The sequence below is a fragment of the Paramormyrops kingsleyae genome, chromosome 12 (assembly GCF_048594095.1).
Source record: "Paramormyrops kingsleyae isolate MSU_618 chromosome 12, PKINGS_0.4, whole genome shotgun sequence".
NCBI classification, from domain to species: domain Eukaryota; kingdom Metazoa; phylum Chordata; class Actinopteri; order Osteoglossiformes; family Mormyridae; genus Paramormyrops; species Paramormyrops kingsleyae.
Window position 1 is genome coordinate 3,264,032 of NC_132808.1, and position 17,431 is coordinate 3,281,462.

Consider the following 17,431-nt stretch of genomic DNA (forward strand, 5'->3'; position numbering starts at 1 on the left):
AATGAAAGTCTTAATTATTTATAAAAAATGTTACATGTGGCTGAAAAAACAGCTGCTAATATAAATTTAGAGGACTCCATCCAATCCATTTAAGGGCTCAGATGAATGAGCAAAGTAAAAAAAGTCACCAGTAGGTCCATTGTGCGCAACCAGGCACCTGGTTAAGTATCAAATATTTAGTTTTGTATTATGTATTTGAAATAGTGAAATCGCAAAAAAATTATAAATGTGTTTTCAGACGACCAGCATTACAGCTAATGTCATGGCGCTGGACGACTCCCGACCTCCCCTCCTCTCAAACACTCCGATATGTGATACTGCTGGACCAAACCACACTCCTCAACAGGTACATTCATGTCCATCGCTTCAGATTGAATTCTACAGTGTCTCTCTCCATGTTTCTGTACTTTAGGGCAGATTTTAGCCTTCGCTGGGATCTTTATCTTTGGTAATTAGTACTGTATTCTGGACACTCACGACGTCCCCACAACACACCTTCAGTCGGTGTACAGTATGACTAGAAAATGTCCGTGATAAATTGGACAGAACTGGTCCCCATAAAGAACAGTAACACTGTGTGTGGAATGTCCCCACAAAGCATGTTTTACTCAAGATGTGTGAACACTGACAGAGCTGGACTGGGCTGGAAAACACATTTTACTATGAATTTGATTTTCTCTTCCCTCTGATGTCTGTCGACATGCATCTCATCTTGTAGATTTTATCTGTACAAGTAGTCTGTCTGTCTGCATGTTATTTATGCAGTATTTATTTCAGATTTACAATTTGTTCCCCATGTTTTCATAATCTGAATTTGTCATTATAAATGTGTTTTCAGACGACCAGCATTACAGCTAATGTCATGGCGCTGGACGACTCCCGACCTCCCCTCCTCTCAAACACTCCGATATGTGATGCTGCTGGACCAAACCACACTCCTCAACAGGTACATTCATGTCCATCGCTTCAGATTGAATTCTACAGTGTGTAGGAATTATTAGCTCAGGTAAATTTTAATATCTCCACCAATATGTTTGAATTAATTAAAGTTTAATTAATTATTATTTAATGCTGATTATTAATCAATTGTTATGCCGAATGGTCGGCTCCTCCAAACTCGATTGCGTTATCCCCGTGAGTCTGTTAATGTGAGACTTAAATGGGATTCACTAATTACCAATATCACTTAGTAACCTGGGTTAGAAGGCTCGTCCACCGAGCTGCGTCACCAGGTAATGTAAACGATTGGTAGCGGAGCCCCCCTCACGGCCAATGAGAGAGAGTCTCGCGATGTTTCAGGCGAGTTTGAGGTTCAGAGCGTGTAGCAAGATCGCACAAAGGCAGGAACTTATTATGAGACACACAATGACAGAGGCTAAAGTTGTGTAAAAGACATGCATTTATTCCTAGCTAACACTACAACTGACATAAGACAGACATTACACCTAACACAAACAACAAACACGAAATAACGGAATAAAACAAACAATGTAATTATGAAAATGCAATGACCGGATTTAAATGAGTAACCTTAAATGGGAAATACTGTTCTGCAAAGCAAGCACAGTTTGTGGAAACACGACCCTAAAGTCTTATAGCAGGTTAACAGAACAGCTTAAGTTGTTAGAATGAAAGGAAGTTGGTTTACTTGGTTGAAGGGGGGGGGGGATCAGTTGATGGCAGAGCTGCTGAACCGATGGCACTCAGGAAGGCGCTGCGTTTGAAGCAGTGGAGTGGAGCCCCTTTGGATTCTCTCTCCTGGTGAAGCTTTGTCTTGGGTGCTGTTATCTGTTCAACTGGGCCTTCACCGGAGGGTTTCTTGTGGGCTTCTCGTCTCCCGAGCTGATGGTCTTTTCTGTACGGCTGCTGGGTGTTCTCTACGCTGCTTTGTTCTGAGGTCCAGGGTTTTATGGTCTAAAGTTCATGAATAGGGATGACCAGGAATTCGACTCCTGGCCCAATGGCTGGCCATCCATTTGGCGGGCTTTCGGAAGGGGGTCTGTATCAGTCCTTTTTGGATTTATGGCCCGACTGATTCTCCCTTTACTGATGATTTTCATTAAGCTGTTATAACTTTTGATACATCCACTTTTATGGTAATCACTGACCAGATTTGGAATCAGGAGTGATTTTTCATCAGTTTGACACCAAATATGCCATACCAGCTTCACAGGTACATACCTCATACCATCTGCATTAATTGATTAAACAATTAATTATTTTATCTATGTGACTGATTCACATCAGTATGGGATACAGGTGTTTTGGGTTGCACCTCAACAGATGTTACACCTTGTGCAGACATTACATCAAATATTCATATTACAAACAGCACATCTTATACATAGATAGGCGTGGCCATTAGTTTGTGGTAATATCAATATAAGTTGCACATCTGGACACAACATATCTTGGTTGTTGTGGCTTATTCTAATTAATCTTCTCCAAAATGGATAATGTACACCTTAATTCGGTTCTTTTTAATATAGCATGGTAGAACAAAGAAACTTTGTAACGGTCCACCAAGATCAGATAAGGACCGCAAAGCAATGTTGGAAGAGAAGGGGGGGTTTTAACAAAGAAGACTCTCTAAAAGTTAGGACACATTGGTTACACTCACTTTCCAGATTCTTCTGGTATACCATGAGAACATACATACAATGATAGCTATACCTATCTATTTATTTAAATTTATATGTGTTCAAGTGCAAAGGGGTGAAATAGGTGATACTCCGTGAACATGGTTATAAGGGTGGCACACAAAACACTAAGATTGTCTAAGGACACATACAAACATAACGTATCTGTATATTGAGACTAGTAGTCGTGAGTAAATCAATATACAGGGTATACAAAAGCCAAACTTAAATGAAATTTCCTTTAGGGTGTTCGTCTGTTGGGTGAGAGATGTAAGGCAGAGTGTATGTGGAGGGGGGTTGTGTGCCAAGTCAAGGGCAATAAAAGTTGGAGTACTGGCCTCCCTTGTTATCTGTGTGTGTGTGTTTATGTGTGTAACCCCCCTTTGGTGCCTCTCGTACCAGGCTCGGCCTTGTCTCAGGCCACCTGGAATTTAGGCCCTGTGATATGTGCATGTGTGATCCTACAAGTGTCTCTCTCCATGTTTCTGTACTTTAGGGCAGATTTTAGCCTTCGCTGGGATCTTTATCTTCGGTAATTAGTACTGTATTCTGGACACTCACGACGTCCCCACAACACACCTTCAGTCGGTGAATGACTAGAAAATGTCTGTGATAAATTGGACAGAACTGGTCCCCATAAGGAACAGTAACACTGTGTGTGGAATGTCCCCACAAAGCATGTTTTACTCAAGATGTGTGAACACTGACAGAGCTGGACTGGGCTGGAAAACATACAGTATATGAACAAAAGTTTGTCGACACTTGAAAATCACACCAATATATGGTTCTTCCTCAAACAATGTTGGAAGCATACAATTGTCTAGGAGCTGTGTATTGTGTTATCTAGTTTTGAGAAATGTACTTTTTGATTATTCCCCCATGAAGTCTTTCACAAAGTGTTGAAACATGACCCATCTTTGCCAATCTTTTTTTGTGTGTGTTGCAGGCAACAAATTCATAATTTGTTTATATTTACAAAATGCAATCAAGTTGGTCAACCAACACATTTTGGCCATTATAACAATTTACAGTCAATTTCTGATAGTGAAGTGAATTCTGAAGTGAATTTTCTTAAATTGCATTTTTAGAAAAGCTATTTTCCAGAATTTGTTTTTATTTTTAATTCCACTAATAATATTGTCAAATATTGTGTTCCCGGATGACCGTTTTTTTCCCCCACAGATTCCTAGGGGGTACTTTGTAACTGCGAATACTATTTCAAATGTTGTTTATATGGTTGCTTGTATTTACAGATTGCCAGGTTTTTGTACCAAGACTGAGATGGACTAAAAGTATCATAGTAAGTTCTCAATTAAGTGGCAAAAAATAAATAAATGTTTACTGAACTGGGATTTTGTTTTAATCAACAATTATTTTCAGTATCAATTATTCACTGGATTATATTCTTAATTGATTAATTATTTGGTCTATAAAATACCAGAGAGAAGTGAAATATGTGCATCACTTTTTCTTTGAACCCAAGATGTCATCAGATGTCTTTGTTAAATCAGCTGTCCAAAATCCAAATATATTCAGGTTATAAAACAGTGTAAATAATGAAAAGAAATGTTATCACACTTACAAAACCTGCAAAATTTAACTGAATCAATGATTGATTAATTATCAAAATAGTTGAATTTATTTCTGACAATTTACTAATACAATTTAATCATTAATTATTACAGCTGTACATATTCTTAATTATTTTGTTTTATTTTTAGATGAAAGACACTGTTCATGACAATTCTGATGAACTGTATGATTCCACATCGGGGAGTGGCAATGAATATGTTCCAGATACCACTTTTGAAAGTGACAGTGGAAGTGAATATGGCTATAAACAAAACCTAAGGACCAAGCATCAGTCTCTTGATTTGCCTGATGTCTCTGGTTCAGTGAGTTCCCCTGTCTGTGACTCAACAACGCCAGACAAAATGACTTTTGATGGGCACAACCTTGCATCTGAAGCCACTGGAGCAGAAGAAGAACCCTCTTCAAGTCAGAACGTAAATGACATCATAGTTGTTAAGGCATTAAAAAAAACAGGAGGGAATAGAATTTACAACAAGAAACACTATTGCTTTTATTGTTCTCAACCTTATTCTAAGATTGCAAGGCATCTAGAAAGTGCACATGAAAATAAACCTGATGTGGCTAAAGCTCTAAGCTTTCCAAAGGGTTCCAAGGAGAGGAAAAAACAGCTAGATTATATTCGCAACAGAGAAAATTATGCTCACAATGCTGCTGTAATGGAGTCAGGAAAGGGGGAACTAGTGCCATTTAAGCGACCACGTAAAGAAGTGCAGGGAAAGGACTTCATGCACTGTGCATATTGTCAAGGTCTTTTTACAGGGAAGGTCCTATGGCGACATATGTATAATTGTAATCTTAAACCTGGATCAGTCACTCCCAAACCAGGAAAGAACCGTGTTCATTCCATATGTACATACACAGGGCCTGTGCCTTCACACATAAATAAACAACTGTGGGGAGTAATCGGTGGCATGAATCCTGACCCAGTCACAGATATAGTCAAAAATGACCAAGTCATTATTTCTCTTGGACAGCACTTGTTAAACAAAGGTGGACCATCACGTAAGAATCAACAGTATGTGCGAGAGAGATGAGAGAAATCGGAAGGCTGATTTACAATGCCAACAGTGACCACCTTAAAAAAACTGGAAGATTTCATAAATCCAAAGAACTACATGGAGACTGTCAAAGCTGTCAAGTTTACATGTGGGTATGACAGTGAAACAAACAAGTTCTTAATTCCATCACTGGCAAACAAACTTGGTAATGCCTTGGTTAAAGTAAGCAGACTTTTAAAAGCTCAGGGTTTAATCTCAAACAACAAAGAGCTTGTTGAGAATGCCAGTAAGTTTCTAGATGTCCATCAGCAAAAGTGGAATGAGATGATCTCAGCTACAGCACTGAGGAACATCAGTGAAGCGAAGTGGAATGTGCCCACTCTCATGCCCTTTACTGAAGATGTCCAAAAAATGCATGCATATCTCAATGAAATGCAGGAGAACTGGTACAAATCACTCAATGAAAATCCCTCTGTAAAAGCCTGGATTGAGCTTACAAAGGTGTGTATGACCCAGATCATTCTCTTTAACCGGTGCAGGGAAGGAGAGGTGGCAAGCATGCCCTTATCTGCATTTTTATCGAGACACCTCTGATCCACATCAGGATGTGGACTGGGCTCTGTCTGAAGTGGAGAGAAAACTTTACAGACACTTTACACGGATTGTCACCCGGGGGAAACGTGGTCACCCAGTTCCAATTCTATTGACTCCAAAAATGCTGTGTGCATTAGAACTCCTTGCTAAGCAGAGAGGAGCCTGTGGGGTTCTAAAAGACAACAATTATATGTTTGCGAGACCAGAAGCTATGACACATTTCCGAGGTTCTGAATGCATCCGTGGATTTGCAAAGGTTTGTGGTGCAAAGTGTCCTGAATCACTGACATCTACCAGACTGCGAAAGCATGCTGCAACCCTTTCAACTGTGCTGAACATGACAGACACAGAGATGGACCAGCTGGCCACCTTTCTTGGACATGACATTAGAATTCATCGTGAGTTCTATCGACTCCATGAAAAGACCCTGCAACTTGCAAAGATCAGCAAAGTTCTAATGGCACTCGAGCAAGGAAGATTAGCTGAGTTTCATGGCAAGAACTTAGATGAAATTCAGATAGATCCAGATGGTATGTTATTTTATTTGACTTTTTTGCTTATTTTTCTATTTGCTATCTATTCTTTTTGTTTAATCACATTGTTAAGCTATACTTTGTATGACTTCCACAGAAAAAGTTCTGAAGAGTGATGAGGAAGACTTCCAGGAGGAATGTCAGGCAGGTTCATCAATTATAGATGGTATGTATTGTCACTAGTTTAAGTCAGTAAGTTTAGTTTATTAGAGTAAACTTACTTTCTTGCTTTAATTGAAGTCCCAATGCATAGAATGGTATCAGCATTCTTTCATTTGTTATTTAGCTAACTAATGCCAGGGGCATATGGACGTAATAATTGGGACTTGAAAGCGACAATGATTAAAAAAAAATAAAAATCCAACATAATTCATTATGTACTTATCGTAATTCATTGCCAATATCAGAAGTCAATCATTGGACTACTTTTGATAGATACTGACCACTGCAGATCGGGAACACCCCACAAGAGTTGCAGTTTTGGAGATGCTCTGACCCAGTCGTCTAGCCATCACAAATTGGCCCTTGTCAAACTTGTTTTGATCCTTAAGCTTGCCCATTTTTCCTACTTCTAACACATCAACTTTGAGGACAAAATGTTCTCTTGCTGCCTAATATATCCCATCTACTAAAAGGTGCCATGATGCAGAGATAATCAGTGTTGTTCACTTCACTTGTCAGTGGTCATAATGTTATGCCTGATTGGTGTATATGCTTAGCATCTTGTACATAATGATACCAAGCCTGTCACTCTGATTTTAATCATAGTTCTGGTTTCTTGAGTTTTGCCCTCCTCTGCCTGTTTACTGACTATGATTTCGCTGTACATTTAGGATTTTTCTTATTTAATAAAATAATTGTTTTATTGCATTTGCATCCACCTCCAGCATCTGCTCTAAATGTTGATTATTTTCCATAGAACCATCAGCAGTAAAATGCCACCACCACCGTCCAAGAGACATAAACCACTACCATTAGATGATACAACACCTTCGGTAGTCAGTACTGTGAGGCCTTCATCCAAAGGTGAACTCTTTACTCTTTTGTATGTATTTGCAGATGTACTGTCAATGTATGAATTAAACTAGATATGGCCAAATGTTGTAGCAGCCAAATTGCTTTAATTAAATGCTTTGCTGCCAAACTGTTGTTGCCCCCAGCAGCTCTACATTGTTCTGCTCTGTCTCAAGATCACAATTCTCAGAAATCCATCTGTACCATTTGGTGGGGCTAGTTTGTTGTTGCTAGACTCTACAAGCTGCATGAAGTGGGACAGGTAACAGTAACTGTTCTAATAAATTAAACATTAGTAATAACTAGCCCTTATATCAACTGGTTGTTCACAGGGTGCTGGAGCAATTTAATATGAATGACTGGATAACTTCCAGTATTACTCATAATATAGAAGCAACTCAACTTCAAGTAGCTTTAATATAATTTTAATATAATCATATCTGGTATTGTACCAGCAAAGAGTGATTGTGAGAGGTGTATAAGAGCTGAACCAGAAGCTCTTAAGCAAAGGAACTGGCAGAACCTGAAATTCTACGTTTATAACCGCATCACGGCCTACAAAAGGGAAATGCAACGTAAATAGTGTTGAAGTTTACAAATTCTCTGGTATGGCAGTTCTTGTCTCCATTTGGCATTATATTGTTTTGCTGTAAAGTGCAGAAATGCCAGTGATTTAGAAAGGTACCTGTTTTAAAACTCTGTCAACAGGAATTTATTTGCTTTTAGATTCACTTGATTTAATTTGGTGAGTTCGTCAAGTTGAACTCCTAAAAAGTTGCAAATTTTGCAATTTAAATTCAAGCTTAATGTCATGGCAGTTCTTGTTTCCATTTGACATTATATATAAGTACAAATAATAGCCAAAAATGCCAGTGATTTCTGTTTTATATGAGGAAATCCTATCTGAAAAATCAGGCAACAGGAATTTGATTGCTTTGAGATTCATTTGACTTAATTTGATGAGTTTGTTTGTGAAGGTGAACTCATTAAAAGTTGCAGATTTTGCAATTTAAATGTCGTGGAGTTCAATCTGTGCATTTATTATAATGGAAGTGTGGTGGAATTTATCAGAAGTCCAATCTTCTATACACCCAACAATATGTAATAAACCAACATGTTGTATTCAATAATGGGTCCTTCAAAAGAGAGTTTTTTGAGGTTGGGGGGATGTACATTAATAACCATGCAGATGTGCTTACCCTGCCATTCAGTTTTGCAAAATCATTGACTTTTACACTTGTTAGATTTAGAATATATATACACTCACCTAAAGGATTATTAGGAACACCATACTAATACGGTGTTTGACCCCCTTTCACCTTCAGAACTGCCTTAATTCTACGTGGTATTGATTCAACAAGGTGCTGAAAGCATTCTTTAGAAATGTTGGCCCATATTGATAGGATAGCATCTTGCAGTTTATGGAGATTTGTGGGATGCACATCCAGGGCACGAAGCTCCCGTTCCACCACATCCCAAAGATGCTCTATTGGGTTGAGATCTGGTGACTGTGGGGGCCATTTTAGTACAGTGAACTCATTGTCATGTTGGTAATGAAGGTATGTTTAACACATCTATACTCTAAAAACAATATTTTTCCACATTATTTAGTCACAGCTTTGTCAAGACAAAGCCTCTTACATAGATTCTTTCTCTCCTCACAAGTTCTTCTAGATTGTTCATTTAAAGTGTTTCTGTGATTTTCAGGAAGAGGAGTTTGAGAACACTTCTGCCACAAAGTGCAAAGAGCTGGATTTCTACCTTGTATATACACTCACCTAAAGGAGATTCAAGCTTTGTGACATGGTGCATTATCCTGCTGGAAGTAGCCATCAGAGGATGGGTACATGGTGGTCATAAAGGGATGGACATGGTCAGAAACAATGCTCAGGTAGGCCGTGGCATTTAAACGATGCCCAATTGGCACTAAGGCGCCTAAAGTGTGCCAAGAAAAACATCCCCCACACCATTACACCACCACCACCAGCCTGCACAGTGGTAACAAGGCATGATGGATCCATGTTCTCATTCCGTTTACGCCAAATTCTGACTCTACCATTTGAATGCCTCAACAGAAATCGAGACTCATCAGACCAGGCAACATTTTTCCAGTCTTCAACTGTCCAATTTTGGTGAGCTCATGCAAATTGTAGCCTCTTTTTCCTATTTGTAGTGGAGATGAGTGGTACCCGGTGGGGTCTTCTGCTGTTGTACAGGGCTGATAGTGGAAAAAATTCCTGAGCCTGAACTTTTTTTCCTTGCCCCCGAGGTCAGTAGGGGTGGGGGTACTATGTATGCAACACACTTTTAACACATAACTTGTTGGCCCCTGGGCCCAAATATATAAACAGCCTATGTATAACCCTTCATTATTGTCAAGTGGCTCTTTTTAGATATTTTCATATTTGCATTATGCCCCCAGTATTATTCAAGAAAACACAGCATTTTCTTCTCAATATGTTCAGTGCCTAGATTGACATAATTAGCCCATCTTAGTACAAGCACTGGAAGTAAATGCTACAGATGCTACAGCCATACCAAGACAGTTCAGTAAGTGGCAATAATAGTACTCCAAAGTACACAGGAATTGATTAACTAAAGGACATGAAAAGGACACACATTCATTTTTCTTTAACAAATTTAATTTCAAAATAAACGTTTAAATTTCAGCGAACCGATAGCACAACATTTGAACACTGTTGTGTGTCTTTGTGTCAGGCATCCAATAAGTACAACAAAGTACTTAGCTTTCACACATTTCCCTCCAATGAGGAAACTAGGCGAATGGATTGTTGCTATCCGGCGGGAGAATTTCACAGTACCAGTGAGTGTCATGCCCCGACCGTCCGCTCCTTCCGTGTGCCACGCCCCCTCGTTAACCCTGTGTGGATTCCCCGTGTTTACCAGCTGTTCCTGATTGTTGTCAAACTTGTCATTAGTCCATTGTATTTAGTCCGCTTTTCCGTTTGTTTCTCCAGTCCGGTCATTGTATTGTCATTCTGCTTTACTGCTCCTGTGTGTTCCTTTTGCTCATTAAACCCCACATTTCCCCGATCCTACGTCTCCTCGCCTCTGTTTCCCCGGTCAGCGTTGTGACAGTGAGCCTGCTTCCATGCTGCAATGTGAACATTTGCCATGTTCCTAAAAATTCTGTTTATTGCACAGTGTCTGACCACACAGACCTATTGCCAGATGATCATACTGGACATATCAACTGGACATATTTTGCACTATTACAGATTTATGTCTTGCATATACACGGAAACTGATTTTATCGATTACTCAGGAACATACAGTATAAAACCATTTATTTTCACTGTAAAAATAATTCCCTTGGTTGTTCATCAGGCTTTATCAAGATCTATCACTTTAACATCCCCAAAATTAACCCTGTGGACCGGACAAATACAAAACTAATGATTAAACATTAATGGCCAGTTTCCCAGTCAAGGATTAAACCTAATTAAGCCTAGACTAGCTTTGAGTTACAATGCTGAATCTCCATTGAAACGGCAATTTAGTCCAAAACTAGTCTTAATCCTTGTTCGGGAAACCGGCCCTATATTGGTCTCTTTTTGTATGTTTTCCAAATAAGACCGCGTGCCTACACCCAACTGTAATAGCGATTAAAGCGATCTATTGTTTTAGTATTTATGTTAAAGCAAAACTTTTATTTTATTACTGTTGTGGGGTTGATCTTTGGAAACACTTACATTTAATAAGCACAAAAAACATATGACATAAACACGATTGTATTGTGGGTTTTACGGCTTTTTTGGAGGTCACCGACTCCGCTGCTGTGAGAATTACTGACTGTCTCATTGTTGTTTTGATGGGTTAGCGGTATACTAATGCTATTGCCTATTAACAAAAACCAAAGGTATGATACGCTGAAGTATATTAATTGCAGCTGGTGTTTAAAAGGAGCTCGCCGGTTCTATTGATGATAGGACCTTTCTGAAACAATCTCGGACCATGAAATAGGAAGGCAATTCACTTATAGCTCAGTAGCGGAATCAGCATTTTCCCGCACCGCGAATATAACATTTTCCTTAGGTTTCACGTCTGACGGAGCTATTCTGTAATCGCGAAATAGCGTGCACCGGAAGTGAAGCAGCAGTCTTAGTCAGAATGCGGAAGTGAGCGTGCATATAGCGCATTGTACAGTATGGGAGCTAAAAACACCTTCGCGCATGGAGCATTGCCTTAACCTGTATCAATCTATTTTACAAAGACACAAGGCCCGCCCCTTCCCTACTTCTGATTGGCTCATCGGCTAGTATGTGTATTGTTTGAGTCGTTCAGCGTTAAAACTACTCTCTGACCTGCGCATCTCAGATCTAGAGAAATGACAGATCAATATCTGCGAACCTGATTTTTTTTTTTTTCGCAGCCACAGTACGCCGGAAATCCAGCGTGGTGCCGGAACGCTATCACCCCTGTGTTGTAGCCCATTCGTCTCAAGGTTGTGCGTGTTGTGGCTTCACAAATGCTTTGCTGCATACCTCGGTTGTAACGACTGGATATTTCAGTCAAAGTTGCTCTTCTATCAGCTTGAATCAGTCAGCCCATTCTCCTCTGACCTCTCAAAGCTCGAATCTCCTTTAGGTGAGTGTATATACAAGGTAGAAATCCAGCTCTTTGCACTTTGTGGCAGAAGTGTTCTCAAACTCCTCTTCCTGAAAATCACAGAAACACTTTAAATGAACAATCTAGAAGAACTTGTGAGGAGAGAAAGAATCTATGTAAGAGGCTTTGTCTTGACAAAGCTGTGACTAAATAATGTGGAAAAATATTGTTTTTAGAGTATAGATGTGTTAAACATACCTTCATTACCAACATTGCTTGAATTACCATGTTTCCTCCCACCACCTATGCACACCCTGCATGTTGAAAGAAAAGTTGCATATTTTCTGTAATATTTTAACTGACATTTTAGAATAGATGACTTGTCGTGCTTGCGGGGCAAGCGAGCCGTGGAAGCAGTCTGTAAGGGATCTGTGAATTGTTAGCAATAATCACTTACATGGTAATATAGAATATCTTCAGAAGCCATTTTAAAATGATATAAATTATCTCAACTATTCTGAAATCTACCTGCAATGCATAAAACCAGCAAACAAGGACTTTTGGTAACAGAAAAAGCTGTCTTACCTGATTGAGCTCTTTGAGGTCTGTCAATCATCACTGACCTGCACAGAAATAAAAGTGAATACATGTATGAAAATCATAATTTTAAGGGTTTTTTGCTTGATGGAGGACTAAAGGGCTCCCATTTTACAATTTTAACAGTGTCACACATTTCACCAAACATTTTTAAGAAGTCAGGAAAATTCTATTTTCTGGGATATGGCCCACTTTAGCAAAATCTCAAGAGCAGTTCTTGACTAATAATGAAGTATGCAAATGGAACTCCTCTTCCAATCCTGTTACACAAAAGTTGTGCATAAAATGCATAGCCATATGAGGTCATGCTATTGTAGGTGGCATTCATGAACATCATGAGATGTGGATATTCTGCAAGTAGTTTTTTTGCCGGGGAGTCTGTACTACAATTATCAACGGTTGGTTATAAATTAATGGTTGATAAAGCAAATGTTCTCCTTTAGCTCTGATGTGCATAGTATGTCCACATTGATACAGTCTTTCACATCAGGAAAAATTACGACATTGATGATCCTTTTCATTATATCTTCTTGTGTATCGTAGTGTCGACGATGGCATATGTAGGGTTGCAAAATTCTAGGAATATTCTTGTTAATTCCCATACTTTCCCGTTAATTCCCATGGAAAGTTTCTAATGTGGAATATTTCCAAAATTCCCCAGCTTAACTTCCCATGGAACGGAAAGTTTCAGGAAAATTTCCAGAAATTTTCCAGCCCTTTGCAACCCTAGGCATATGTCCATTGTATTCTCCCCAGTTGACACTCTTCAAAAGCATTTCTGAGATTGATAGCCCTTGCTCAAGCCACATGTCAATGAAAGCAGTAGTTCTGGGTCAACATGGTTTTTTACACCCTCGTCTTGAACGTTGATGTCATGTCCATTGTGTTTCATTATTTTGTGCACAACAGCATCTGTAAATCCAGCATGCTTGACTATACTGAAAGACACATACAGTTGCAAGAAAAAGTATGTTAACCCTTTGGAATTATATGGATTTCTGCACAAATTGGTCATAAAATGTGATCTGATCTTCCTCTAAGTCACAACAATAGACAAACACAGTCTGCTTTAACTACTACCACACAAAAAGGCTTTTGATGTTGTCCCCCACAAGAAGCTCTTACTTAAACTCAAAGCTGAACTAGTGGCTCAGCAGCTACAGCGGTATCTTGATTTAATTAGTGACTGGGCCAGTACCTGGCAGATGAAATTTAACATAGACAAATGTAAGGTACTCCATGTAGGGAGCAGAAATATAAAGTACAGGTATTTTATGGGACCTACTGAAATAAAGGTAGCTGATTATGAGAAAGACCTTGGTGTGTATGTTGATGCTTCCATGTCTCATTCTCGCCAGTGCGGGGAAGCAATAAAAAAGGCCAATAGGATGTTGGGGTATATCTCCTGGTGTGTGGAGTTTAAGTCAAGGGAGGTAATGCTAAGATTATACAATTCCTTGGTGAGACCTCACCTAGAATATTGTGTGCAGGTTTGGTCACCATATCTTAAAAAGGACATTGCGGCCTTAGAAAAGGTGCAGCGTAGGGCCACAAGAATGATTCCTGGTCTTAGAGGAATGTCATATGAGGAAAGGTTAGTTGAGCTAAATCTGTTCAGCCTCAAGCAAAAGAGACTGAGGGGGGACATGATCCAGGTCTATAAGATTCTAACAGGTTTGGATGCTGTTCTACCGAATAGTTACTTCAGCATTAGTTCAAATACAAGAACTCGTGGCCATAGGTGGAAATTAGCGGGAGAACATTTCAAACTGGATTTAAGGAAGCACTTCTTTACACAGCGTGTAGTCAGAGTATGGAATAGTCTTCCTGATAACATAGTGCAAGCTGAATCCTTGGGTTCCTTTAAATCAGAGCTAGATAAGATTTTAACAACTCTGAGCTATTAGTTAAGTTCTCCCCAAGCGAGCTCGATGGGCCGAATGGCCTCCTCTGGTTTGTATAGTTCTTATGTTCTTAAATAATTATATGTTTTCATGTTTTTATTGAACTCACCATGTAAACATTAACAGTGCAGGTGGAAAAAGTATGTGAACTGCTAGGTTAATGACATCTCCAAGCGCTAATTGCAGTCAGACAACCTGGAGTCCAATCAATGAGATGAGATTGGAGGTGTTGGTGAAAGCTGGCCTGCCCTATCAAAAACACACACCAGTTTTTGAGTTTGCTTTTCTCAAGAGGCATTGACCCACGATTAAGAATTGTTGACTTGCATAAAGCTGGAAAGGGTTATAAAAGTATCTCCAAAAGCCTTGATGTTCATCAGTCCACGGAGAAAGTTCAGCACTGTTGCTACTCTCCCTAGGAGTAGCTGTCCTGTAAAGATGACTGCAAGAGCACAGCGCAGAATACTCAATGAGGTGAAGAAGAATCCTAGAGTGTCAGCTAAAGACTTACAAAAATCTCTGGCACATGCTAACATCCCTGTTGGTGAATCTACTAGACAAGAATGGAGTTCATGGGAGGACACCATGGAGGAAGCCACTGCTGTCCAAAAAAACATTGCTGCACGTTTGAAGTTTGCAAAAGAGCACCTGGATGTTCCACAGCACTACTTGCAAAATATTCTGTGGACAGATGAAACCAAAGTTGAGTTGTTTGGAAGACCCACACAACACTATGTGTAGAGAAAAAGAGGTTCCGTGTCTAACAGATAAGCGTTTTCGCGAGCTAGTTGAGACCATTTCTGAGGGTTAACCCGATACAGGTGCTGCTTAATGGGAGGGTGAGCACCAACATCTATGTCGTGCTCAGCAGCAGGGGTGTGCGATGGAGTGTACGAAAATAGGGACTGGAAACGACTCACAAGGGATGACAGGTCGGCTTGGGCAGACTGGGGCAGATGTTGGAGACGGGTCGAAAGGTTCTGCAGGGCCTCGGAGTTAGGAAGGCGAGCACAGGGTAAACAATTCCTACCGAGATGTAAGTCATCAGTCTCTGGCGAATAATTGGTGACAGATGCAATGCCAACAGGAGCGGGCGGCTGAGCAGAAACGAGCGAGGGGTGAGGTACCGAACGATCGAGGTAGGGTTTTAACATGTTCACATGACCCACGCGAGTCTTTCTTCTATGGTTTGGGGTTGCCAACACATAATTTGTAGGACTAAGCTTTTCCTGGATCACATAAGGACCAGAAAAACGGGCGCGAAGGGTGGAACCTGGCAGCGGCAGAAGGATGAGTACCTGATCACCAGCTTGAAACGATTGGGGTTGTGCTGACTTATCAAACCGTTTCTTCATCCTATCCTGTGAGGCGCCCAGAGACCTCTTAGCTAATTCCATGACTGCCGACATGCGATCACGGAGAGCGCTAACATATTTACACACATTTTGGGAAGGGGGGAATACACAGGGAGACATCCATTGTTCCTGTAACACTTTTAGAGGGCCTCGCACAGCATGGCCAAACACTAATTCAGCCGGACTAAACCCGGTTGATTCCTGCACAGTATCACGAATAGCAAAAAGGAGGAGAGGTACCCCCTCATCCCATTCCTTTCCTGCATCCAGACAGAACGTACGCAGCATATTTTTAAAGGTTTGATGGAACCTCTCCAGCGCCCCCTGACTCTCTGGGTGGTAGGCACTGGATACGGAGTGACGGACCCCCAATTCACGAATCACCTGGGCGAATATTTTGGACGTGAAATTGGAACCTTGATCCGACTGTACATACTTAGGAAGCCGGAACGTGGTGAAGAATTTAATTAGGCTCTTCACAATCACAGGAGTCCGAAGACTACGGATAGCTTCCGGGCAGCGAGTTGCAGCACACATCAAGGTGAATAAATAACAATTACCCAAGTGAGTCTTCAATGTGTCATGGCAATGCGTTCAAAAATGGAAAAGTAGGCGTCTACCTCATTTTCCCGAAACACAGGCACAAGACCGATGTGTCGGCTAACATCAAAGCTCAACTTACCAATTTCCGGGGAGACAGGCGAACTCAAGGGAGACCGGGGACTGGGCCTAGGAGCGTCTAGGGCATCGGCCTGGTCTCGGGCGGGGCGGGCTGCTGGTGGAATCGTACCTGGTGTGGGTACCTTACGCAGAAGAGGCACCGGTTTTTGGTCACCCATGCTCAACCGCCGTAACTCCAGCTCTTTGTCAGCCTCAATCTCCACTGCCTGGACACGGAGTAGCTGAGCCTGGTATTCCTGTCTCTTGATCTCGAGTTCGAGCTCCCTTAGCTTAATCGTAAGCAATAGGTCCTCCCTGGTTGAGCGGGGATCTCCAAGATCCATGCGGTGTCCAACCCCTAGATCGTCGCTGCTGGCCTCCGCTGCAGCAGACAACCGAACCGGGGTGGCAGCAACACTTCGAGACCTAACCAACTCAGGCAGAATTCCTTGCCGAATCAATTCGTCGAGCAGGATTTGTTTAACAACCCGCTTGGAAGCCTCAGTGGGAATCAAAACATTAACCCCCTGGGGTCGGCGATCCCGCCGACGGGATCTGACAGAATTCTCGCGAGACCGTTTAAATAACTCCGCGAGTTTTTGTCGTATACACATTTTAAAAATACCCTCAGAAACTTTGGATGGTCTACTTTTCAAATATATATAGGTAGAGACTAAATATATTTTTACAGCTTCGTGATACAAATAGAAAGAGCAAGAGTGACTGACCTAAGCGTCTGCCTCTCGAAGCGGCTCTGATCACCCACCCACTTGCAAATTGCGCTATTCGCATGATAATAACATGATAATCCGACAGTTAGTATTGGGTGAAGAAATATGTGAATACGCCCATTGTGACCGAAATAAACAAGAGCACATGTCTGGGTAGTGTTTACACTGATCGGCTACAATATAGCACACGGATACGTCTCTGCCGCTGAAGCTTTGCGCCAGTGTTGCCACTTTCAGCAGCGAA